The sequence below is a fragment of the Mustelus asterias genome, chromosome 12, assembly GCF_964213995.1.
Source record: "Mustelus asterias chromosome 12, sMusAst1.hap1.1, whole genome shotgun sequence".
Taxonomy (NCBI): domain Eukaryota; kingdom Metazoa; phylum Chordata; class Chondrichthyes; order Carcharhiniformes; family Triakidae; genus Mustelus; species Mustelus asterias.
In genome coordinates, this window is record NC_135812.1 from 50,982,483 (window position 1) to 51,003,392 (window position 20,910).

General features: G+C 43.8%; 1 protein-coding gene across 1 annotated transcript in view; it reads left to right on the top strand.

Annotated features, from left to right (window-relative positions):
- The first annotated feature begins 543 nt into the window (after positions 1-543).
- The window catches only part of LOC144501452 (uncharacterized), a 60,124-nt gene continuing 39,757 nt past the window's right edge, over positions 544-20,910 (top strand). The window contains exon 1 of the mRNA XM_078225227.1: positions 544-614. The gene's annotated coding sequence lies outside the window, so the exon portion shown is untranslated. The remainder of the gene's footprint in view (positions 615-20,910) is intronic.

Below are 20,910 nucleotides of genomic sequence, written 5' to 3' on the forward strand. Positions count from 1 at the left end.
CCAAGCCGGGAATCGAACCCAGGTCCCTGGAGCTGTGAAGCAGCAGTGCTAACCACTGTGCTACCGTGCCGTATACATGTAACAATAATAAATCAAAAACACCATCTCACAATAATTAATTATAGAGATTAACACCCAATATAACACAATATAACACAGTATAACACAGTATTAACAATAAACATGCTATTTTTAATACAACAGCATAAACAACATAGCTCAGTAACAAATAGCTAGTATGCATTGCGAGTTATCCACAACTGGCCTTCCAAGGTTGCACACAACTCACAACGACTATAATCCAGCAAACTAAGAGAGTGCAGGTCAAGCAATCAGAACCATCATCTCATCCCAAATCAATCTGCTTTTGAATGCAGCACTCCTCCCATTGTTAGCACAGGATTGGTGAACTTGCCTTGTCAATGAGTCTGGTGAATTCTGAGTGATTTTCTGCACACACAAAGTTCCTGCCTTATTATCTGTAAAGTTCTCAGAGGGCGTCTTCCTGGGAGATGATGATGATTGCTGTTTCCTGTGTTTCTCGAACTGGGCTTACAACATCTTCACTCAGCCAACACCAGCTGACTGTGTGCGGCTTTCCATTTATGAGCACCGTGAGTACAGCTTCAGTTCCCTTCTGAAGTATTTGCTTCGTAATTCAATTTATTGCAATTGTTGTACGATAGCTTTCTTCGGTGAAACTTGAGGATTTTCTGCATTTCATGGCTCTCAATGCATAAGCCCAATGTCTTAAATAGTAATGCTGGTTTATTCATAGCACGCTGGGTGGTAGTCTGTTTAATTGAATGCTGGTGCAGGGGATGGGCTGAACAGCTATGTCTTGGTCTCAGGATGTGTATTTCAGTGGACAGCTTGAGATCGGTGGGAGGGTGGAAGGGGGTGTCGAATGCCACTCAGCCTGTGATCAGTGAGTGGGAAGGGGGGTCTATTGCCACTCAGCCTGTGATCAGTGAGTGGGAAGGGGGGTCCGCTGTCACGCAGCCTATGGTCAATGAGTGGGAAGGGGGGTCTATTGCCACTCAGCCTGTGATCAGTGAGGGGGAGGTGGGGGTCCGCTGCCATTCTGTCTGTGATCAGTTGGGGGAAGGGGGGATGGGCCCGCAATCTGTCTGGGTAGGGGAGGAGATGGGGGGATAAGGGGTTCAGTAATGTTGTGGGGGGTGGGGCCAGGGGGAGGCATTATCTGGCCCGGGGGGGGGATGTGGCAGGGGAGCCGCATTCTTTGCGCAGTTGGAGGCGCCGATCGGAGCTGCAAGAGTTTGAGTATGTTAAGACCCACCCACAGGCTTCTGCAGCACGATTCGGAATTGCTGATATTTGTTCAGGCAGAGTGGGTATGAGGGCACCTGAGAATGGGTCTAAAAGTCGAATCTGATACACTCCCAGTTTCAAGTCCGCCCAGCACTTAGAATTAAAATGGTAAAATAGGGCCCAATGAGTAAAAATGTCCCTGATTATTTGATCACAATAGAATCATAGAAACCCTACAGTGCAGAAGGAGGCCATTTGGCCCATCGAGTCTGCACCGACCACAATCCCACCCAGGCCCTGCCCCCACATATTTACCCGCTAATCCCTCTAACCTACACATCTCAGGACTCTAAGGGGCAATTTTTAACCTGGCCAATCAACCTAACCCGCACATCTTTGGACTGTGGGAGGAAACCGGAGCACCCGGAGGAAACCCACGCAGACACGAGGAGAATGTGCAAACTCCACACAGACAGTGACCCGAGGCGGGAACCGAACCCGGGACCCTGGAGCTGTGAAGCAGCAGTGCTAACCACTGTGCTACCGTGCCACCCTCATTCAATACTCATTCAAACAGCAGGGGAATGGGAAGTTTTTCTTTCTGGATATCAGGGAAGGCACTGTCCATTTAAATGTCTGATTGGCGTTAAATGTGACAGGCCTTTTCTGAAAGGAGATCAACAGGTTCCCTCACTAGCTTTCCATGGGTATGATCTTTGACCATTGTGACCTCTCTGTGACCAGACTGTTTTTTTAAGGCAATGTCCACATGTGAAGCATGTTCACTTGTATTGTGCATGCATGAGCTATTCTGTCTCAACAGTGGATAAGTGGCTGTCAATGATCTCAATGGGACCACACAGGTCTGCTCCACCAGTTGTTCCTTGTGTTGGAAGGAAAAGCAGAGCAGCTGAGTATAATAAGTCTGCGGAGGCAGAAGTCCCTTCATCAAAATCCCTTTATATACAAACTCTAACAGCAGTACATAGAGTGCTAATAGTCAGCAGTCTACCTCCAGGGGTGCCAGAGGAACTGACACTCCCAGTTAAGGTAAGGTAAAGACTCCCTGATTGGCCCATCAATTGGATCCTTAATCAGGGAGTTCATTCTCCAATAGGCCAACCTCAATGGCCTGATTGAAGTCATTACACTGAGAGCAAAGGAATGGAGTGGGCAAAAGTGCATTTATAAATGGAGGGATGCGGCTGAGTTTCCATCAGGGCTTAGCTCTGGGCAGGAGCAGGGTGTGGGTCAGGATGACTGGCTGTGCTTGAGTCAACAGCTCTCGAGGTTAGGTATATGATGGAAGAAATATAAATGTATTCCAGCCTCAAAAAGCAGGATGGGGATTGTGATGAATACGATTATTACGCGTGCCCATTAATTAATTAATTTAATAACCTGTCTGCGTTGATTAAAGATAGTCTATGCTGATTAATGAAACCAGCGAAGATGATAGTCTCCTCATAATCCTTGTTCCTTCTCACATCCTCTGCCTCAGAAAGCGGTAGAGGTAGGGGGTCACTGAATATTTTTAAGCTGGAAGTAGATAGATTCTTGTTAGGCAAAGGAATTGAAGGTAGATGGGAATGTAGAACTCAACACAAACAGATCAGCCTTCATCTTATTGAATGGCGGAGCAGGCTCGAGGGGCCGAATGGCCAACTTCTGCTCCTATTTCATATTGTTAAGGCCCAGATCAGAAACTCCAAGGTGTCTTATGAAGTTAGCTTGGACCCTAACTTTTACATTTGATTTTGGCGTTGGTGTGACCATAAGGCATTTCACTTTGGGTATGATTCAAGTGACCCACTGGGAAGCTTTTATCAAATAACGTTTATTTAAGAATACAGTTAGAATATAACAAAACAAATTAGCATAACTTTTACCAATTAAAATACTAGACAGGGCAAAGAATAATCTTTTAACAGCTAGTGATCTCTGTTGTTCCAATTTAAAGCAATACCCATAGGGCGAATGGGCCTGTTCCTGTGCTTTAATTTTCTTTGTTCTTTATTCTTCGTTCTTTGACATAAACCCTTCTTCAGAATTAGCGCAAAAATAAGTATGCTCACGTGATGCTGGGTTTTCAGTCTTTTAACACTTCTGGACAGAGATCCACTTTTAATCTGAATCTTTATAAGTCTCTGGTCAGACCACATTTGGAATATTGTGAGTAATTTTGGGCCTTGTATCTAAGGAAGGATGTACTGGCCTTGGAGAGGTGCAGTGGAGGTTCACAAGAATTATCCCAGGATTGAAAGGCTTGAATTATGAGGAGAGTTTGAGGAATCTGGGTCTGTGCTCGATGGTGTTTAGAAGGATGAGGGGGGAGGGATCTCATTGAAACTGACAGAATACTGAAAGGCCCAGATAGAGTGGACGTGGAGAGGATGTTTCCATTAGTAGGAGAGACTAAGATCCGAGGGCACAGCCTCAGAGTAAAGGGATGACCCTTTAGAACCAGAGGGTGGTGAATCTGTGGAATTTATTGCCACAGAAGGCTGTGGAGATAGATATGTTCTTGATTGGTAAGGGGATCAAAGATTACGGGGAAAAGGTGGGAGTACAGTGCTGAGAAACATATTAGCCATTATTGAATGGCGGAGTAGACTCAATGGGCCGAATGGCCTAATTCTCCTCCGATATCTTATGGTCTTATGGATATTGCAGAATTTCAAGCCCAATACAGTGGCAGGATGTGTATCTGGTGAGATGTGGCGTATGAGTGACCTGCAACCAAGGCACAGGCCAAAGATGGCGCAGGTACCAGCTAACTGACAAAAAAGGTTGCACAAGGGGCCTTCTACAGAGGATTCAGATAAGTTCCTAAAGGTGGTAAGGGCCCACGGAATATACTTTGGGGTGGGGACTTCTATGTCCATCACCAAGAGTGATTCGGTAGTCACCACCACTGACTGAGCTGGCTGACTGCTAAAGACCATAGCTGTTAGACTGGGCCTGTGGCGTGTCATTGAGAAACAAAAAGAGGAAAAAATCTACGTTGTACCTTGTATCTATCTTCACGGAGGAGGTTACAAAACCCTCCCGGTAATACGAGAGAATCCAGGCACTAGCAAGAGGAACCAAAATAAATTAGTATTAGTAGAGAAGTAGTAATATTCTGGAAAGTTGATAAAGCCCCTGGACTGATGATCTAAATCCCAGAGTGTTGAAAGAGGTGGATGCAGAGATGGTACATGCGTTGGTGGTCACCTTCCAAAATTCCAGAGGGTAGAATTTTATATCTGTCATTCGGGCACACTCATGTACTGGAATTGAGTTAAATAGCGCCTGGTGATATTGGGGCACGTATTCCTGACATCATCGCACACTCACGGAATATTTCAGCCGGCGCACAAACACCGATCAGCTGTGTGCGTACCAACAATTATCCAGCTTATTGAGGGAATTAAATCCCCAATTGACCAAGATTTTACGTGTCCCGCGTGGCTTCAAACACGGACAGGCGGCCTAACTATTTTTTAACTTTTCGGAAGCAAGAGCAGGATAAAAAGGGGAATGGGGCAGATGCTGGATGAGGAGTTGGAAGTTTCAGGGAGTGAGTCAAGGTGGCGTTCAGTGGGTTTGAGAGTGTTTTCAGTGTTGGGCTTAACAGTGTGGAGTTCTCTGGATATCACAGTCCTCTGGTACCAGAGGTTTGGGTTCCTCTGTCACCCTTTGTGTGTGGGTCAGCCCTATCTGCACATCCTCAGAGGGGTATTGTCTACTCAGGTGGGAGTGCCTCCTCTGAGGAGGAGGAGGAGAAAGAGGCCTGATAGTCGCAGGCATCCCTAAATGGCTGAGGCGCAGGCACTGGGTCATGAGGGACAGCAGGGCGGAGGAGAAGCACACGCCCACTGGAGACACCACTCTGGCATACCAAATGCCCATGTCTCTCAAGGTCACTGTGGCACTTAGCGGTTATGCCTGTGGATCATTCCAGGGCACAGTGGGTGATCTCTGCACACAGCTGTGTTAAGCTAGTAACTGACACTGTTCAGACAGGAGAGAACATTGCTTCATTACAGGATGGACCGGGTCAGCCAGGCTGAGTGGGCCAGAGGATTCGCACCCATTGCTGGGATCCTCCATACCCAGGATGCCATAGCTTGCACCCATGTGGCCTTCAAGGTGCGAGCTGGCCAGCCGGGTGTCTTTGTCAACAGGAAGGGATTCTCCTGAATGGATAGTCGGATAGTCTGTGACCACAGCTCCCAGATTCTGCAGTTGCCCCCCAAATCAGGCCACCCCCAATTGGTTAGACAATGTTATCACCCCTTTGGACACCTGACCCTTTGATGGACCGAAGGTCTCTGACTGTGACTGTGGGTGCCACGTCGACTTACCCCCCACCCTCTCTGTCACTGGCATGAGAGTCAGTTTGCTGGCGGTGATGCCTGGTTGGCGCAGATGACCATTGGTGCTTACGCTCTGGCAAATGGGCCTTAGCAGGCTCTTCCTGGAAGTGTCCGCTCAGCAACATGGCTGGGCTCTCTGCAATCCTCACAGACTCAGAGGATGGTGTGGTGACTGGCAGGGAGGCGGAGGAGATGCTCTGGATTCTTGAGCCACATGGACAGATTTGTGACCTCAGACTCCCTGAACCCCACACACTTCATTGCAATAATGAATGGGCACCCTTCCTCAGTCCCCCACGCTAGAGAATGCCCACTCATCAGTGCCAAACGCAGAAGGCCATTGAATCTTCACAGCAAGAGAATTTAAGTATAGGAATAGAGATGTTTTACTACAATTGTATAGGATGTTGGTGAGGCCACAGCTGGAGTATTGTGTACAGTTTTGGTGTCCTTATCTGAGAAAGGATGTCCTTGCTATAGAGGGAGGACAGCGAAGGTTTACCAGACTGATTCCTGGGATGGCAATTCTGTTATATGAGGAGAAACTAAATTGGTGAGGATTATATTCACTGGAGTTTAGAAGAGTGAGAGGGGATCTCACAGAAACTTATAAAATTCTAACAGGGTTAGACAGGTAGATTCAGAAAGAATATTCCCAATGGTGGGGGAATCCAAAACTAGGAGTCATAGTTTGAGGATAAGGGGTAAACCTTTTAGAACTGAGGTGAGGAGAAATTTCTTCACCCAGAGGGTGGTGAATGTGTGGAATTCACTACCACAGAAAGTAGTTGAGGCCAAAACATCGTCTGATTTCAAGAAGAAATTAGACATAGTTCTTAGGGCTAAAAGAATCAAAGGATATGGGGGAGAGGAGGGATCAGGATATTGAATTCGATGATCAACCATGATCATAATGAATGGCGGAGAAGGCTTGAAAGGCCAAATGGCCTACTGTCTATTGTCTATGTTTCTATGATTCCTGTAAAGGTACAGGCAGAGCACATATCCTGGGAAAGTACACTGTTTTGTATCAATGGTGCTGCTGATATAGCTGGAGTTGGGGAAGTATGCTTGGGTGCGAGAATCTTTGCCTGATCAGCCTTTTCTATACTCTTGTCAATATCCTATATTCTCCTTGGCTGAATATACAATGGCAAGAGCTACTTTGAAAATCCTGAGAATGTACGTTAGTGGCTCTGTCTCCAGTACGGTGTAAGTGAGAGCGTGCACCTTTATATCATGTACCCATGGCTTTATCTTGTTATCCCGTCTTCCCCCAATTTCTGAAACATTCTTTCATTGTTTGTATCTTTGGAGGTGCCGTTTGTAATGAATAATCTGAACTGCGTTGTGTACCCTCTCGCCTCTTTCTGTATATATTTTGGAGAAATGATTATGCTGTACTGTACCAATTCTTGAAGGCTTGTTGTGTTGTTTGTAAAAATGGGAAAAAAACTTCAGTAAAAAATACATTTAAAAAAAACTTGAGCACACATGAGGCATTTAAAATGTACCAGAGTAGTGGGAATGTACAAGTAAAGACACATGTACAGTACTGTGCCACCCTTCCAGGACTCTGCACTAAACATTAAACTCTGTCTGGCTGCAAACCGCAACTTCCATGTGTTGATGCGGCTTGAAGGTTGTTATGAATCAGAACTTGAACAGTTCCCTAATTCTGTCAGTTCATCTGGAAAAATGATTTTTAATGGCATCGTCACTGGGCTGTGTAAATAAAGAAACCAAACTGAAGCACACAACGTTAGTCGTGTGGTAAACCACTCAGGTTACAAATAGCAGGCAGGATGTAGCAAGACTGATGAAAAAAAGTTACAAACCATTTCTAAATTGGTAATGATAGTTTGGATGCTTAACATCATTCATCCAGTGTAGATCAACTGTCCATAAAGATCTGGGAAAAGCAACAGAAACTTCCCTCCATCTCCTCTAGCATATCTTTAATATCCAGGCACTTACGAATAGAGACCTTTCTTTCACTAGTTTATAAAAGAACAAAGAACAGTAGAGCACAGGAACAGACCCTTCAGCCCACCAAGCCTGTGCTGACACATGATGCCTTTCTAAACTAAAGACCTTTTGCCTCAACACTGTCCCTATCTCTCTATTCGCTGCCTATTCATGTATCTGTCAAGATGCCTCTTAAACGTCACTATTGTATCTGCTTCTACCACCTCCTCTGGCAGCGCATTCCAGGCACTTACCACCCTCTGTGTAAAGAAAACTGCCTCTCACACCTCCTTTAAACTTTCCCCCTTTTACCTTAAGTCTATGTCCTCTAGTAATTGACATTTCTACCCGGGGGAAAAAGACTCCAACTATCCAATCTATCTATGCCACTTATAATTTTGTAAACTTCTATCAGGTCGCCCCCTCAGCCTCTGACGTTCAAGTAAACAGAGAATCTCACCACAGCAAGGTTTTCATTCAAAACGGAAATATCTTTCTACTTTGTCCAGTGCTTTCTCCCCAACTAACCTTCTGTAGACCAGCAGTCTGTAAAGAGTTAGAGACAGGATTATAGAAACATAGAAAATAGAAACAGAAGAAGGTCATTCAGCCCTTCAAGCCTGCTCCTCTATTCATTATGATCATGGCTGATCATTGAACTCAATAGCCTGATTCCACCATATAGTTTGACCCCTTTAGCTTCAATACCACAGGTTTAAACAGAATGGGGTGGGGATTCCCTTATGGGTGCATATGTGTTGGATGGTCTGCCCACTGGGGGTTTATCCAACTTTCTTACACCACATTCCCGGGACATGGGATTGTCTACTTAAACCTCCACTAAATCCATATTTTGATTCTTATCCCATTATCTTCGGTCTTGCACAATCATCCCATGTCATTTAATCTCTCCAATCTTCCACACTATCACAGAGCCCCCTTTGAGTTCTTTTCCCCCTCTCCCCTGCCCATGTCTACGTACTTATTGTCGCATCTCAAACTTTTCCCAGTTCTGATGAACAATCAGTGACCTGAAACATTAGCTGAAATTCTCCGGCCTCGCCCACGGCTGGGATTCTCCAGTCCCGCTGCAGTGAATGGAGATTTGGCTGAGTGCCAAATTCTCCGTTCTTGCTGGCAGCGGTAGTGGGCTGTACGAGACCGGAGAATTCTGGCTGCTTTCTCTGTTCCCCTCCCCACAGATGCTACTGGACTTGCTGAGCTTATCCAGCATTTTCAGTTTTTACTTAAGGCAGAAACATCAATCCCTGATGGGATAATTTTTGACTGTCAATCAAACAGAATTTTTTCTCATGTCAGATATTTTTAAAACAAATAACTAAAATGTTTGAAGAAATTTTGTTAAAGAACACAATTTTTGGGAATTGTGTGTTTTGCCTCAGTTTTTCTCAGCATTGACCTGGAGAGTAATCTTTCATGACTGGAGACTCCTGAAGGACCGGTAAACTTCTCTTGGGCAGGGGCACCACCTTCCCATGTTTCTTCCTTCACGAGTTCTGGATCCTGGCTCTTGAATGGCAAGTTTTCTATCCGCTCATTTATGCATTGCAAAGTCCCGACATGCTAGACATTCTGTTCTTCCTTAGAGCAGATGTTAGGCGGTAAGGTAACGCAGTGACACAGTGCTTAGCACTGCTACCTCACAATGCCAGGGACTCGGGTTCGATTCCAGCTTTGGGTGGCTGTGCGGAGTTTGCACAATCTCCCTGTGTCTGTGTGGGATTCCTCCAGATGCTCCGGTTTCCTCCCACAACCAAAAATGTTTGTAAAAATGCTTATTTATTAGTGTTGTAGGTAAAAAACCTCTGACACTATTAGTGGTTCAAAATGCAGTGTTTATTTTCACAATTGTGGGAGAAGTGAGGTTCCTAACAGTGGACCCCCAGCCTTCTCATCGAACACAAGTAAGAACAGAGTTTATATATGTCCCGGGCCCCGCCCTCATTACATTGCAATTCTCTAAGATGTCTGTCATTGTTCATGGTGAGATTCTTGTTGTTTTAGCAGTATCTTCCTCTGCGTAGTTTGTTCGATCTCCAAGGCCATGATTGTTCGTCATTTATATTCTTGAAACAACATCACAGGTTTTGCACAAACAAGTTAACTAATCTACATGCAGGTTTGTATAATACTTTATATCAGGATAAGATGAATAACGTATGATGAATATCGTATGAAACGTATGAGGAGAGCTAGGAGGGGACATGAGAAGTCCTTGGCGGGTCGGATCAAGGAGAACCCCAAGGCTTTTTACTCTTATGTGAGGAATAAAAGAATGACCAGGGTGAGGTTAGGGCCGGTCAAGGACAGTGGTGGGAACTTGTGTATGGAATCAGTAGAGATAGGCGAGGTGATGAATGAATACTTTTCTTCAGTGTTCACCAAGGAGAGGGGCCATGTTTTTCAGGAAGAGAAGGTGTTACAGGCTAATAGGCTGGAGGAAATAGATGTTCGGAGGGAGGATGTATTGGCAGTTTTGAATAAACTGAAGGTCGATAAGTCCCCTGGGCCTGATGAAATGTATCCTAGGATTCTTTGGGAGGCGAGGGATGAGATTGCAGAGCCTTTGGCTTTGATCTTTGGGTCCTCGCTGTCCACAGGGATGGTGCCAGAGGACTGGAGAGTGGCAAATGTTGTTCCTCTGTTTAAGAAAGGGAATAGAAATGACCCTGGTAATTATAGACCGGTTAGTCTGACTTCGGTGGTTGGTAAATTGATGGAAAAGGTCCTTAGGGATGGGATTTACGACCATTTAGAAAGATGCGGATTAATCCGGGATAGTCAGCACGGATTTGTGAAGGGCAAATCGTGCCTCACAAATTTGATAGAATTTTTTGAGGAGGTAACTAGGTGTGTTGATGAAGGTAGGGCGGTTGATGTCATATACATGGATTTTAGTAAGGCGTTTGATAAGGTCCCCCATGGTCGGCTTATGATGAAAGTAAGGAGGTGTGGGATAGAGGGAAAGTTGGCCGATTGGATAGGTAACTGGCTGTCTGATCGAAGACAGAGGGTGGTGGTGGATGGAAAATTTTCGGACTGGAGGCAGGTTGCTAGCGGAGTGCCGCAGGGATCGGTGCTTGGTCCTCTGCTCTTTGTGATTTTTATTAATGACTTAGAGGAGGGGGCTGAAGGGTGGATCAGTAAATTTGCTGATGACACCAAGATTGGTGGAGTAGTGGATGAGGTGGAGGGGTGTTGTAGGCTGCAAAGAGACATAGATAGGATGCAAAGCTGGGCTGAAAAATGGCAAATGGAGTTTAACCCTGATAAATGTGAGGTGATTCATTTTGGTAGGACTAATTTAAATGTGGATTACAGGGTCAAAGGTAGGGTTCTGAAGACTGTGGAGGAACAGAGAGATCTTGGGGTCCATATCCACAGATCTCTAAAGGTTGCCACTCAAGTGGATAGAGCTGTGAAGAAGGCATATAGTGTGTTAGCTTTTATTAACAGGGGGTTGGAGTTTAAGAGCCGTGGGGTTATGCTGCAACTGTACAGGACCTTGGTGAGACCGCATTTGGAATATTGCGTGCAGTTCTGGTCACCTCACTATAAGAAGGATGTGGAAGCGCTGGAAAGAGTGCAGAGGAGATTTACCAGGATGCTGCCTGGTTTGGAGGGTAGGTCTTATGAGGTAAGGTTGAGGTAGCTGGGGCTGTTCTCTCTGGAGCGGAGGAGATTGAGGGGAGACTTAATAGAGGTTTATAAAATGATGAAGGGGATAGATCGAGTGAACGTTCAAAGACTATTTCCTCGGGTGGATGGAGCTATTACGAGGGGGCATAACTATAGGGTTCATGGTGGGAGATATAGGAAGGATATCAGAGGTAGGTTCTTCACGCAGAGAGTGGTTGGGGTGTGGAATGGACTGCCTGCAGTGATAGTGGAGTCAGACACTTTAGGAACATTTAAGCGGTTATTGGATAGGCACATGGAGCACACCAGGATGGTAGGGAGTGGGATAGCTTGATCTTGGTTTCAGATGAAGGTCGGCACAACATCGTGGGCCGAAGGGCCTGTTCTGTGCTGTACTGTTCTATGTTCTATGTTCTATGTTCTATGTTCTATGAATATATATATATGAATCTATGGTGATTCAAAGACAGAAGGCATACATGCCAACTCCATCGTTTTAAACAAAGGTACATAAAAATGGAGACTGTTTAGCTTATTTCGAGCTGGGTTAATCGCATTTCTTGATAACAAATGGAGACAGAGGAATAGCTGTTCCTTTTATCTGGCACAGACATGAAAAACACCGAACTCTGACAAAAACATGGACTCTGCAGTGTTCTAAACAAAATCACAGAGTTTGGGTCTTACTGCTTAAGTGTGACAAGGGTCATTAACCCATTCCGGACTGCACTCCCCCCTTCTGGTCGGATGCCAGGTCCAAACATGGCATTTATGACCAACTCAGAACCATATTGTATCGGGGAATGGGCCTAGCTCCTTCGTCGGGAGGTCTGCCCCCTCCCCCTGTACACTTGCGACTGTCATCATTCGTGCTGTTACTGTTTTGCTACAGGCGTTCAATAATGCCATACAAAACACAGCAAGTAATTACAATTACAATTAATACAATCAATCCATGCATCAGGTATGAACCCCACGACCCGAACCATTGCCCCAGCCAGCCCGGAGGGTTATAATCATGATATTGGTTCCCTTCTTCCTGTATTGCTTTTGCTACTTGTTTAAGATGATCTGCTAAGCGAGTTATATTCTCCGAAGCTTCGGGAATATACGTACAGCATTCGAAGCCAACTATGGCACATGTTCCACCTTGGGAGGCTAGCACATAATTGAATTCCAATCAGTTCTGTAACGCCACAGTCCGAATAGCTACGACCTCTGCTGACATTTCAGAGATGGCCGTGCTCACCTCCTCGAACCCATCCTTAGTCTTATTTGCAACTTTCTCTAGGGTTAAGGCCATCTGTATCAGTTCCTGTGCTGCCTTTGCCGTCCCAAAAAATGGGTAGGCTGTCATGAAGAACCGTTCTGTCTCACTAATGGCTCGCTTAGCCCGAAGCAGGTGTATTTCGGGGTGGTCCCATAAGTCAGTGTAATGGTGAATATAAGGCACCACATATGCCAAATAACACGATCCTGTCCAATTCCAGGGAAACCACGGATAGGCGTTGTTTCCACAGACAAAATAGGTACCATTATATGCAGTCACCTCGCTTACATAAGCGGAGGAGAGGCTAACCAGGACAGTGGCTCTGGGGCACTGGATTGTGACCTGTATCATGGCCTCAGCGTCATCAGTGACATCAATCTGCTGTATACAGTAGCTACGGCCAACAGGTATGGTTCCATTTCTTGTCAGGCAGATAACTTCCCTCTGTTTATCTTTCACAACAAAGTAGGGTGGGGATCCTGATCTGTCGTAGCCGGGCTGGTAACTCTTCTTAAAGGACGATAAAGTGCACCCTCCGCCCCCTAGCCTTGAAACAACATCACTGTTGCTGATACCCTGCATAGTGGTACCCGATGGAGTTTTAAATGTCAGTTGCCTTGTCCCTTTCTGGGTTCCATTCTGATTTAAAACCCATTCAATTACTTCTAGAGCTGATAAAGGGATAGGAAATAAGGGAATTCCTCCCTTTCCTCCGTGCATGGGAATGTGTGAACAGACCCAGCACTTGCTCAGATTCGATTGTGATGCACTCCTGGTACCAGATAAGACATATACACAAAGATGTTCATACAATAGACAGAGTCATCGTTACAGAGATGATCACTGTGCTTCATCCCTAACTCCTCATAATTCAATTTATATTCTCCTGCTATGGCTAACAGGGCCAGGGTCGTGAGCATCAGCATGAGAAGCATCTTATCACTTACTAATATCCCGCCCGACCGTTATACAATGGTCCAAAGGCTATATCGCCCACGCACAACACCGCGGATCCGCAAACCCGTTCAGCTTGCTTGGAGGTCACTTTGTTTGCTTATATCTGTAAGTGGAGTATATCACATATTTTTCCAATTAATTTCAGCATATTCAATTGAGTATATACAGGCACAGATATCTCCACTAATTATAACTTCATGCGGCTCATTTCATTTTTGTACAAGCCCTGATTTGTTAGGTAATATTTTTACTAGGACATCCCACTGTTGGGACTGTCAGGGAGCATGTCAAGCTCTCCCTGCATCTCTTATTTCTTGATTGTCTTTTACCGATTTATGCATCCCTTTTAGTTGGGTGCTTAGTTCCAAAACATATCTCTTGATTTTATCTTTTAGTGGACCTACATCGGTCCCACCTGTTATGATGCTTTTTGGTAATTGCATCGTCCGTCCTGTCATTAGCTCATAAGGGGTTAATCTGGTTGTTTGGTTTGTAGCAACCCTTAAACTCATTTAGTATGGTGGGCAATACCTTCATCCACGTTTTTTTCCCGATGTCTGTATGGCCTTCGCCAGTGCAAAGTAGTTTTGCCCAATGTAATTAATTGTGCTATGCTTTAAGCTAATTTAAGCTCATTTGGCCTCGGCAGCTTGGAATTCTGAGTCCAACTTAGAAACTTAGCTGCATTCTCTGAAAGTACAATGTAAGGTAAACAAACTTTCTCATGGCCAAGTTGTTAATGTAGCTGGAGACTGCTTGTATGTAATAATAATATCTAATTTAGTTATGCTTTAGAAACAGATGTTTTTTTTAAATCTCAGCACTGGTTTTTGGTTGCTCTCTTTCCCTCTCCTTTCTCTAAAATAACCGTTATTTCGAAAGCAATGCTTAAAGAAAGGCATATTTACTTCAGATCAGTCAAGTTTATTCTGAAGAAATAAACAGACCCTTCAGTTGGCTTAGTGCGAATCACACAACACTTTGCACTGGCTGCAGCCGGACATTCTATCAAAAGGCATCGCTTTTCTCATTTAAATCACATACCATACAACTCTGATCGTTATATGATGTATTTTTACATTATATCTAATTTGATCATTTGTTTGTCCACATTTGAAAGTGCAATGTTTCAGCAGAAATGATCCTTCTATAGACAGATTGTCTCACAAGGTAAACACCAGTGTTTCGTGGTCATAGATGCCAATAGTTTATGCTGTCAGACACCGCTCTTTAAAAACACAGATAACCGAATAAGCAGTTTGTTGTGGGCAGTCGAATGCTGCAAGATTTTTGAGTCTGGCTGCAAAGCCAGTCTCCAACTCTTTTTCTCTCTCTCTTAAGTAATCCGGTTTCACTTCCTGTCATGTTAATATTAATTGTGCAAGCTATTACAAATTATGGCAAAGAATGGTTACATGTTTGGAATAACTAGCCTTTTTTTCACAGACTTATGTTTTTATCAATACACAATATATATTATATCAGGTATCTCAAAACCCTCTTAATTTAATTTTAAATTAATCTGTTTCCATTTTTAAACTGAGCTCCAGATCAGAATTCCTTGCACTTTTAGAACGATAACAAGCACAATACATGTAACAATAACAAGAGTTACTTGATTAGAAATGTTTTGGTTTGCTTCCTAGCTGGCTAGGTTCTAAGCTTTGCAGTGTTCTTAGATTTGGAAAACCTTGAACAATAGATAGAACAATTCCAATGGCAGTATATAATTTTAACTAGTTACACTATCAGAACTATCATCAATGTGAGATGATTTAAATGATGTAATTTGTTGCATGTTATCGGAACATCACACAAGTCTTGAATTTCATATCGGTAACTAACTGGCAACACAAGTTCCAATAATTCATGGTGTTCAATGGTTGGCATCAAATGCAAATTAAAAATACTCAAGGACAACGTCTTTATTTGTATTCACAACTGAGGTTTTAACTGATTTAATCTCCTGCTGTAACTTGGGATAATCGGAACTACGATTCATTGATTTGATAGACTTTAAACTGACTCATAGACAGTATATTCACCTCATTCTTTTGTTCCTGCTTTTCTATTTTTCACCAAATTACTTATGATTTTTTTAACTTCTCAACTACACTCTTATAATTTCAACTTCAAGACAAGGAAAGGGCACATGGTCCTTCCAAGGTTTAACTCCTTTCTCAACATTAAAACGAACAACAACAAAACATTCACGCAATCACGTTGTTAAACACACAGACACACATGGAAGCTTCCAACATTTATTCAGACTTAACATCTTAAACTGGGATGGAAGTAAAACATTTAAGAATACAGACCGTTGATTAACAGTCGCTTTTATGCTGCTGCCTTCCAAGCTGTAATTCAACTCAAAACAGAAGTAAATTCAAGAAATCTTATCACTTTAATCTTTAACCGTTTGTAACAAATACTTCCCCAGCATTTTCTTATCTCATTATTCCACTGAATTATTTCCCTCATCTCTAATTATATTGATTTGTCAATTTGGTATTATAGGCGGGCACTCCCTTTTAGCCCGTCTGTCTTTTAATACAGTTTCATGGTTGATCCACGTAACCCATTTTAATTAGAATGCATTATGACAGTATAATAATTCCCAGTATGACACACGCACTCCCATTCTACCTTATGTAACTCTCTTCTCTGTTAAATTTTGACTATAATCTTAAAATTACTGCAAGTCTTATAACTCAGAGGAACATAAACAAGTGATTAATCATCATTTCAAATACGCAGGAATAATCTATTTATCTTTTCAACTTCAGTTCTATCAAAAATACATTTTCAAATTTAACAAAAGCCTGATCCAAATAGTCCATTTATTTTATCACTTTTAAATATCCCTCCTAAAATAATTATCTTTACACAGGCAGATGCAGTAACTCTCCTTACGACTCTTCAGATGTAACCTAATGCTATTATTCCCACATTCCCCAAATCTCTGTCCGATGCATTATCGTGAAATTTACTGGGGAACGTAATTTATTAAACTCGCATTGATCTGCTATACCCCATTCCACCACATGAGGCTCTCGAGCGCAATTACATCTTACATCTCTCTCTCTCTCTCCATCCCTCGAGTGAGAGAAACTTACAACCTGCTTGTTTTCTTTTAACCCTTTATTCCCCTTTTAACTGTTTTGTTGCGATAATTGGTGTATTCCTTTAACTGAGTCCAATGCTTCCAGACACCCCTACCTTGCATATCAATGCAGGCACAGGTGTCTCAACTGATAATGACCTCATAGGGGCCTTTCCATTTGGGGGCAAATCCAGGTTTTCCTGGTAGTGTTTTTACCATAACCTTGCTGCCCGCCGGGGGTACCTGCGGGGTCTGTTCTAGTTCATTGTGCTCATCTATCACTATTTGTTTGTCCCGTACTGTTTTCCGCATATCTTTCAATTGGGAGCTTAACTCTAATACATATCGTCTAATCCTGTACCGTAATGGGCCTACATCTGCATATTTCCGTGATCCATCCACAAACAGGACCAAATCTGGTGTCTCCAGGGGCGCATCTTTTATTCTACTCTCCTCTACCTCTTCGTCTACGTCTCCACATGAGTGGGGAGACCCTTCACCTAACATTCCTTCTGCGGGGTTCATTCCCATGTCTCGTACAATGGTGATGGACTTAGTGGGTGGGAGAAGCACTGCCTCCCACTTCGCCCTTCTCATGTTTGAGACAGACCGCAATTTTCCTGTGTTCAGCATTTCCACCAAAGTATGTTTGGTGTGTAAAACAATATTCCCCGCCATTATGATGGGCTCGCTGACCTTTACTGCCCATGCCGCGCAATCTAGTGCGGCTATACATCTGGGTAACCTGGTTACTACGGGGCCCTCCGCTGTGGAATAATAACACACGGGTCGCTGTTTGTCCCCATGGACCTGTGTGACTACTGCCGAATAAAACCCCCCTTCGTGATTACAATAGATAGGAAAATCTTTACTAGCGTCAGGCAGTCCAAGTCCTGGAGCCTTCATTAGTTCTACTTTTAGTTTACTCTATGCCCTTTCCTGTTCTGATCCCCATTCTATAACTTCTAGAATGGGTTTCCCCCCTTTTACTAGCCTTTGTATTGGTTCGGCGAGCCTTGCGAATTCTGGTATAAAGTTGCGGCTGTAATTAAACAACCCCAAAACCTTCCTTACCCCTCGGACGGTTACTGGTCTTGGCATTTGCTGTCCAGTGGCATTTCTTTGGTCCCCTGGGATATCAGGTGTCCCAAATATAACACCTGCGCTTTCCCTATTTGGGCCTTTCTGGGGCTCGCCTTTAGTCCCTGTTCGTCTAAGTGTTTCAGGACTGAGTATAGTGCCGTCTGGTGATTATCTACACTGGGTCAATTCCACCACTCCTGTTCATTCGTATCGGGATTTTGGAACAACATTGGCAAGCCAGATATCTCTTTATTCTCACATTCACTGATCCCTCTTAATTGTTTTATTGTGGTAATTCTGCTCCAATAAGTGGGAGCATTCCCTAATACTCTCTGAATCTCTGTTTTACACTGGGTGACGGGTTTATAATTTTGCTTTTGGCCGTGCACCAGTTCCCCTCCGGGTTACTGGTGCTGAGTTGTATTCTAGCACTTCCCACTCCTCAGGAGGAGCGGGTGGTCCCTGTGTGGACTCATTAGGAGGTAGAGGAACAGTTTCCTCTCTCTATTGTTTTTCTTCGAAGACTTGGTTTTGTTTCTCCAATTCTCTTATTCTGAATTCTAGTTCTCTAATCTTTTTTCAATCTTGCTCAATTAGTCCAGCTAACTGATACATTAACAATACTCCTATCTTCTTTGCCTCATTTCTCTTTTCTTTATATACCCACATTTTCTGCTACTCTAAGGTCTGAGACGTATCCCAGCCATCCTTTTGCATCCTCTTTATTAATGCTTTTTTCTTTGATAAGTACACGTCAATGAGAGGACCTGCAGATCCCCTCATCCTTCATTATCTGCCATTTTGCAGATTTCACTACCCCCCTTTGGAGCCCTACAGTGCCTGACAAAGTGACCCAGTTTCCTACAATTATGGCACGCACCCCTTGGTTTAGCTCCTCCACTGTTTGCACGAACATTTTCCTGTTTTATTTGTAGGTATGGTATCTCATCTGGTCCATCTCTAATTCCAGATGCCCAATTCCACTAATTCATCATAGATCTGGGTATTGAGAACTCCCATTTTAAGTATGTTTTGGTGAGCTGGCGACAGCCCGTCTTTAAATGCTTGTAAAAAGGCTCTATCTGTTCGGGCAGTTTGGGTACTCCCCAACATTCTTGGTATATTCTAAAGAGTCGCTCCCCAAATTCGGAGGCTCTTTCACCCCTTTGTTGATTAACATTTTAATTTTTTCTTTGACATCAGCCCATTTCTTACCCGAGACTGAAACCTGTTCAATTAATCCAGCCAATTGATGAACTAAGAGAACTCCAATTTTCTTAGTTTTGTTTTTCTTTTCCTCTTCCAGCCATTTTCGTTGTTGGTCTAGTGGATGGTCTAAATCCCATCCCCCTTTTATCATCTGTTTTATGAGTCTATCCCTCTTAGTCATAAATTCATTTATCAGGGACCCAGGGGGTCCCCACTGTCTTTGTCCCGCCATAACACTGATAAGTTTATACTCACCACCTGGAGTGACTTATTCTCCCTTCTCGCTCTCCCTCTCTCAGGTCGCTCTTATCGGAGTCCGGTGATACCTGTAAGGGTTGATCAGATCCCTCCGTACCACCGCTTATACTATTTTTTTTAAGCCGGCTTCTCCTTAGAAGGCTTTTCCTTCTAACTCTTACACATGAAGGCTTTTCGTTCAAACCCCGGCGATCACTCAGACAGTCTCTATCTCACTCACGTCTAAACATCACACACTCTTATCACAGATGATTACCCACTGCATTTTGACCCACTCTATTTAGAGTTCGATAATCTATTCCGGTGTCCCGGTCGTGGCCATTCGACTGGACCGTAAACAGATTATCCCGGACGAGCCCCCAATTGTTGTAGGTAAAAAACCTCTGACACTATTAGTGATTCAAAATGCAGTGTTTATTTTCACAATTGTGGGAGAAGTGAGGTTCCTAACAGTGGACCCCCAGACTTCTCATCGAACACAAGTAAGAACAGAGTTTATATATGTCCCGGGCCCCGCCCTCATTACATTGCAAAACCTGAGATGGCTGTCATTGTTCATGGTGAGATTCTTGTTGTTTTAGCAGTATCTTCCTCTGCGTAGTTTGTTCGATCTCCAAGGCCATGATTGTTCGTCATTTATATTCTTGAAACAACATCACAGGTTTTGCACAAACAAGTTAACTAATCTACATGCAGGTTTGTATAATACTTTATATCAGGATAAGATGAATAACGTATGATGAATATATATATATGAATCTATGGTGATTCAAAGACAGAAGGCATACATGCCAACTCCATCGTGTTAAACAAAGGTACATAAAAATGGAGACTGTTTAGCTTATTTTGAGCTGGGTTAATCGCATTTCTTGATAACAAATGGAGACAGAGGAATAGCTGTTCCTTTTATCTGGCACAGACATGAAAAACACCGAACTCTGACAAAAACATGGACTCTGCAGTGTTCTAAACAAAATCACAGAGTTCGGGTCTTACTGCTTAAGTGTGGCAAGGGTCATTAACCCATTCCCGACTGCAATTAGTCACAAGTAGTCTTACATTCACACTGCAATGAAGTTACTGTGAAAATCCCCTAGTCGCCACACTCCGGCACCTGTTCGGATACATTGAGGGAGAATTTAACATGGCTAATTCACCTAATCTGCATATCTTTGGACTGTGGGAGGAAACCGGTGCACCCAGAGAAAACCCACACAGACACGGGGAGAATATGCAGACTCCGCACAGACAGTGACCCAAGCTGGGAATCGAACCCAGGTCCCTGGTGCTGTGAGGCAGCAGTGCTAACCATTGTGCCACCGTACAGCTTAATTAGTGGTAAATGTGCAGGGTTACGGGGTAGGACAGAGGGGAGGGTCTGGGTGGAATGCTCTTCCGGAGAGTCAGTGCAGACATGATGGACCGAATGGCCCCTTTCTGCACTGTAGGGATTCTATGGGATAGTTGAACCAGCACCAGTTGTTCCAACAAAGCAATCAAAATCAGAAATTAGGATCTGAAATCTTTGAACTCAATTCTGAGTCAGGAAGGATAGAATTATTTAATTGAAAATGTGAAGTAATTTTTTTATTCTTTCACAGGATGTAGGCATTGCTGGGTCGGTTAGTATTTGTTGCCCATCCCTCATTGCCCTTCAGAAGGTGGTGGTGAGCTGCTTTCTTGAACCGCTGCAGTCCCTGAGGCATAGGTACGCCCACTGTGCTGTTAGGCAGGGAGTTCCAGGATTTTGTCCCAGGGACAGTGAAGGA